General features: G+C 40.0%; 1 long non-coding RNA gene and 1 pseudogene across 2 annotated transcripts; both read left to right on the top strand.

Annotated features, from left to right (window-relative positions):
• The first annotated feature begins 387 nt into the window (after nucleotides 1-387).
• LOC146460308 (uncharacterized) lies at nucleotides 388-4475 on the top strand. 2 transcript variants are annotated; one of them, XR_014857664.1, is made up of 4 exons: nucleotides 388-843; nucleotides 3890-3988; nucleotides 4124-4184; nucleotides 4316-4475. It is a non-coding gene; the product is annotated as an uncharacterized LOC146460308 (long non-coding RNA). The 2 variants fall into 2 exon arrangements; XR_014857663.1 differs by having other exon boundaries at nucleotides 4124-4475.
• LOC146460309 (uncharacterized) lies at nucleotides 1132-2009 on the top strand (annotated as a pseudogene).
• Nucleotides 4476-6000: the final 1525 nt, after the last annotated feature.

Below are 6000 nucleotides of genomic sequence, written 5' to 3'. Positions count from 1 at the left end.
ACTTGAACAGCACAAAGTACTTGGAAAAGGGGATTCCAATGCATCACATAGGTAGGGGTTGCATTCAAGGACAAACCTGTTTGGATAAGTGTTTGACCTGTCATCGCTAGCCTCAGACAAGCGCAAGCCTTATGTCATGCTTACCGACATACGAGCTTTGCAGGGCATAAGATTAAAGGAGCCGATAACCTGCCTCGGAGCAGGTCATATCGGGAAAAAGAGGTAAAAAACAATGGCGTGCTGTCAATAATATGTCAACACCAGGTTTGAAGACAGACAGATTTCCTGGTACCTGCAGGGTTTCGCAATATAGAGACTCGACCGCACTTTCAGCTCACCATCATGGCGAACAGATATCCAAACAATCCTTTTAAACAATCCTTTTAACCAGTACTCTCCTTACCAACCTGGGTCACCATTGAACTTTCCTGGAAGTGGCTCGAGCGAATTTCTCCAATTTCCTAGGTTTCATTATTCTTCAAGTCATAGTATGCAGCAAGGAGCAGAGCAGTTTAATCCCACAGTACAAACGCCATCACTCCCAACTGAGCCATCAAAGCCCGGACCTTCAACTCCGAAGAGCCGCTAGCGATGACAAACAAGACAAGAGATAAGGCTGTCCTGGTCCAGTTAAGGACAGTAGGAAAGCTTGGGATGAAATTGTTAGAGCTTTGAACGATAAACAAGGCATCTTCTGCCCCTTCAACTTGCTGCAAATGCAAAAGTGCTTGCACTACGAAACGAAAGGAGAACAGTAACAGAGGATGCCCTTGCAAAGGAAGAAACGTTCTCTGTGGCAGCAGCTGCAAATGTGGAACAATGGATAAACCTTGCAGGAACAGGGTATGTGTACGGTCTAAAATTACCCGAATCTACTTTCAGTTATAAATTTTCTGCGCCTTTCCAATTTTAGGGTTCGCTTGATAACACATCAGGACCCGGTGAGAGAAGAGCGAGACCAACTAGAGTTGATGGTTTTTGTCTTTCAAATGCCTCTGACGTTTCAACGGAGGAACAACTTAAAGAAAACGACGACGCTAAGGTATTACATTCTCACTTTTATTTTACAGTTGCTTGTCTGTACGTTGAGGAAACTTTGTTGTTGTAAGAGCGAATACTTTTGTACAATATATGCCACGTGTGTGAATGTTGTTTGTGTTGTTCGCCACTGATACCACGACGCTCAAATTCTACACATTACCACACTGACCCAGCTCAAAATATCAGAAAATTATCTTCAACCATTTGTAAATTATGCCTCTGTGTTTCTTACATCTTCATTGATGTGCTTCTGGGAGTACACATTTACTCACTAACCCTAAGTGTTTTGCTTCTCATAAACAAATCAATTATTGTTTTGGATAGGTCTGCTTTTTATATTTTTGATTATTTAATAAAATGCTTTTAAATGTTGGTAGGAATTTATTGGAACACTGGATGAGAGTATGGTGAGGAAATAGCCATACGAAGTCTTCGCAGAGGGGGTAGGAAGTATGGATTATATCCATACTCTCATCATGGGAGATGACCTTGATGCAGAGGGAACTGAGAATGCAGAGATGGCTGATGAGATCAATGAAGCCAATGAAACCAATCTAGCAAATGGAGCCACGAAAACATTGGAACCGCCAGCAGGCAATGTTGATCCTGGCCCATCAGGTAGTGTTGCAGCTCCTGAGAGGTGTATATGTTGCCCGTGCAGGCCAATACCACAAGAAATCGAGAACAAATGTTGTTGGCAAAGAACTTGCATCTCAACAACAAACAAATTATGTCTAGATCACGATGTGTTGCAGCTGTCTATTCGCAACACAGGCGATATCCGTAACGATAGGGAGGATAACAGCACGCTCTCCTTCCATAAGGCGGCCTATAGACAGTTAATATTTGCCAGACATGGGCATCTAGGGAAGGGCAACCACCGTGTGTGCCCTTCTTGTGTTGTTCTCAAAATAAGGGCACAATTCCCCTCAGTCACTGGGGTATACATGGGGTATAGTGAGCATTAGGTTATGTGTTGAGGGGAGTGGATTTCTTCCCACTTGTCATCAAGCTTGAACATGTAATTTATTCGGAGGCTACAATTTTAATTTCTGTCACAAAAATTAGAACCAGCCCTTTTTTGAGCCCCAGAAGTGACCAGTATACTCATCAGTACTAACTTTGTGCCAATGTGAAGAAAAGGAAAATCACATTCGTTTGATATTTCAAGCCCACGAATATTGCATACCAAATATATTCTCTAATTTATAAGAATGAGAAATACATACATATTCCTAGCAACTGGACCTCATGCTCTCTGTAATCTATATATACCAGTGACTGACAGAACAACCTCCCAACTCATGACACCACTTGTACTTCATGCAACAATTGTAAGTGTTCTTGAACAAGAGACTTCAAGTAACCTAGAATATTAATGGCAATCTTCTTCGAACAACAAATAGCTGTTATTTCCAAGATAGTTTGAAGAGCCCTCAATACATCCGGACACTCGTCGCAAAATGGTTCAGCAAAAAATGAAAAGACACGACTAAGCAGCCAGATTTGCACTGCTGTTTGCCCTAAGTTCTTGGAAGGGCTTGTTAAGTCATCAGCTGTAATGTTAACTGGGTTTATCTTTCAATTCTGAGTACTCATAATTAAAATTGTGAACAAAATTATTTAGATTTTGTAGTGTGAACGATGAATGATCAAGAAACCAGTGTATGACCTAGTATAAAGTTCTGGATAGCGCTCCTTCCAAGATGATGTGCATTATATCTTGTGGTAGCTGGCATGTAACGTCGAAATATGGAGCATCGAGAAGTACACTTCTTTTGACAACTCCGTACTCCTTAGAGTAATGTTCCCACAAGGATGGGTGCTCCTTTCACTGGTTTAGATGGTACTCATGCAGCCCCTTGTTACGCAAATCGAATACATCTTTTGTAAACATATGTTGCATGGCTTCCAAATCTGCCATGCAATGGCGGCACTTTCTTTTGGCCTCATCAACAGATTCTTTGAATGCACCTGGCAACTGACTAGCTGGTGTATCAGCCACGACAGCCTAAAAAGCACCACGTAGACAAACAGTTCCAACCAAAACTTTGAACTGATGACCCAAATCCCCTCCAATTACTTGCAAGTCATTTCATTATCCATTCCATTTAGAAAATGACATTGATGGGCCAAATTTTAGATCACTATCTGACAGGGATCTCAAAGACATCCTGCCACTTTTTATGCACCGGAGAAAAATCCGAGAATGGGCCCAGTCTTTGGTAAGTTTAAGTGCATGCTACACTTGTCAGCTTTTAGAAAAGGGTGTTGAGCATTGTTTTGATTTTAAAAGTGTCTATTTTGGTACTAAAGTAAGGCCAAACTTAGCCATATTTGAGAGAGAGAAAAGTTGATCAGGTGATCATAACCCTTTCCCCAGAATAACACTCTACATGAAAATTTCAAAGCTTGTATATAGCACATCATTTTGACATCCATCAATCAGAAATTAGTTTAACGGTTCTGTCTGGTCCTACATGTATATACAGATGGAAATGATTTGAACTAGCCAATGCGAATGAAGTTAGTTTAATGGTTTTGCCTAGTCCTATACGTGTATGTAAATTGTTCTGCCCAATGCGAATGGATATGGTAATCCACAAGTTTGATATTTGTACGTACTATGATTAGATTAAAAAACAGGCCAGGGTAACTTTAATGAATGTGTCAATACCCCAGAAAGATGAGGCATGAAGTGATACATCCAAGGCTTTCATTGTTCTGAACGGATCATTGCATTCAGTTTGTGCATCCACGCATGTTGAATCCTTCAAAACCAGGCAATGTTTGAACCCATTGACACTGCTGAGCTAATCTTCCTCTTTAGTAACTTATATGCAACTAGATGTCAGGGGACAGGATTATTGTGGAGGCTGAAGAAGATACCTACAGCTCAATTCCACCAGAAAGAAGTCCACCTGAGGCTACCGGAACTGAAGATGAGGTAGCCTTATAAACTGTCAATCAACTTTAAGGGTAATCAGTAAGGAACTCTGGAATCTCATGAAGTAGGTTAACTGTAAATCTTGATTGGCATAATGCTTTTATGCTAACTTCAAACTTTCCTTGTTATTTGCAGGCTAGTATATCTTCTACCCCAGTGAGTTCACCACTGGATGAAACTCAGTGACAGTAGAAAGGTAGGTGCCATCAAAGATTGTTATTAAAGCAATATGCCAATTAATTCATTTAACCAGACATTTTATTTTAAATTTTGTCATTAACCTGGCCTGTTGGCTCCAACCTTACATGATTTACCTTAAGCCTTTAGCGTTGCAGCCCCACCTCAATGCCCACTCCACCCATGCGGCTAATTCAGAAAAGGAAAAGGGGATTAAGCCAGGTAGTAAGTTTCTGCGGAAACTTCATTATTTTTTAAACTCCACAATGATAATAAGAAAACAAAAAAAACAACAATAATAATGATTATAATAATTAATACTTATTACTATTGATGTATAGTACCAAAATGTTTATGTACATGGTTTAACCCTTTAACTCTTTCCGCAATAATTATCGTTTGCCAGCGAACGATGACTTCATGTGTGTTTTACATGAAGGATGAAAGTTTTCCGATTCAACCAATCAAAGATTTTGATAGAAAATACAAAAGCCAACTAGAATATAAAGTTTGATTCGATTGGATACTTATGACGTGATGCAGGCGACTGAAGTTTCATGTTGGCGTCCCCACCCCGCGTGGGGACACCATTTGCATTTTGTTGTCAAGGCGTGAGTTTCAATTGAACGACTTTGAATGCGAATATCTTGCTTCAATGGCTTCGAGACAACCCAAACCATGGAATACAACTGAAGAAACAGCGGCCTTAGTCTTGGACAGCGATTTTGTTGTCACTTCGGACTCAGAGTTCAGAGATTTGTCTTCAGAAGAAGAAGAAATGATCGATGCGGGTTGTGATCTTGTGGTTGAACCAGAGGAACCGAGGTATATTTTAGAAATGATGCGTATTTTCTTTTCATTTATCCATAGAGACTCTCGACATTGATAAATAAGATGTTTTTTTACTATTGTCTGTGGTTTTTCTTCCTTTTGTCGTTTCTGGAAGGCTTTCGTGATGATAAAGTTTGCGTGTGTTCGAAGAGCTTATTGTGAAATATAGTTGTATCGGATTTCACTGTTTACTGTCTTTTCTTCAAATGTATGGAATTGAATTTTGCGGTTTTCAGTAGTAAAAAGTGTTGGGTTTTTTCCCTGAAACTTTCATAAAGGCTTCCAAGTATCTGCTTCGTTTTTTTAGGGAGGAAAGGGTTAAAAATGAATAACAGTAGCATTTTACATTTTTATATTTTGTTTTGTGTAAAATAATAATTATTGTTTTAGTTTCTTTGCCTTTGCACTACCTGTCAATCCTTTACAATATAACTTTTATGATATCAGCATAATGTTTAGTAAATTTAAAGGTTGTTCGGGATTTGAATTTATTATAGAGACACCCCTTCTGGTCCAACTGTTGCTGAACCAGGTCCATCCATAGTACGTGACAGTGATGACAGGGCACCCACCAGCAGACCCAGGAAAAGAGCCCGGCGAGTTACTCCCCCAGAAGACAGCAGCAGTGATGATGACGATGATGATGCAGGGAATGTGTGGAGGAATTCCAGTGATCCAGATGCAGACCCAAACAGAATGCTGTTCACTCCAACGCGTGATCCTGGTTTCCAGTTACCCAGAGACCAAAACTGGAGTCCTTTTTTATTGTTTTCTTTGTTTTTCACTAAAGCCAGTATAGATATTATTGTCGCAAATACTAACAAATATGCAAATAAACTCAAATCTGATAAATCATATTTTCTTTGGTTTCAGCTGACTTCTAAAGAGTTCCTGGCTTTCCTTGGAATCTTGATCTTCATGGGCCCTGTGGAAGTTCCGACACTGACAGAGTACTGGACAAGATTTTGTGAGAGCTTCTGGCATGAACAGAACTCGCTTTATGA

This window comes from Pavona decussata, unplaced genomic scaffold (genome assembly GCF_977016875.1).
Source record: "Pavona decussata unplaced genomic scaffold, jaPavDecu1.1 SCAFFOLD_214, whole genome shotgun sequence".
Taxonomy (NCBI): domain Eukaryota; kingdom Metazoa; phylum Cnidaria; class Anthozoa; order Scleractinia; family Agariciidae; genus Pavona; species Pavona decussata.
Note: the sequence above shows the minus strand (reverse complement) of the source record. Positions and strands in the feature narration are given on the sequence as shown.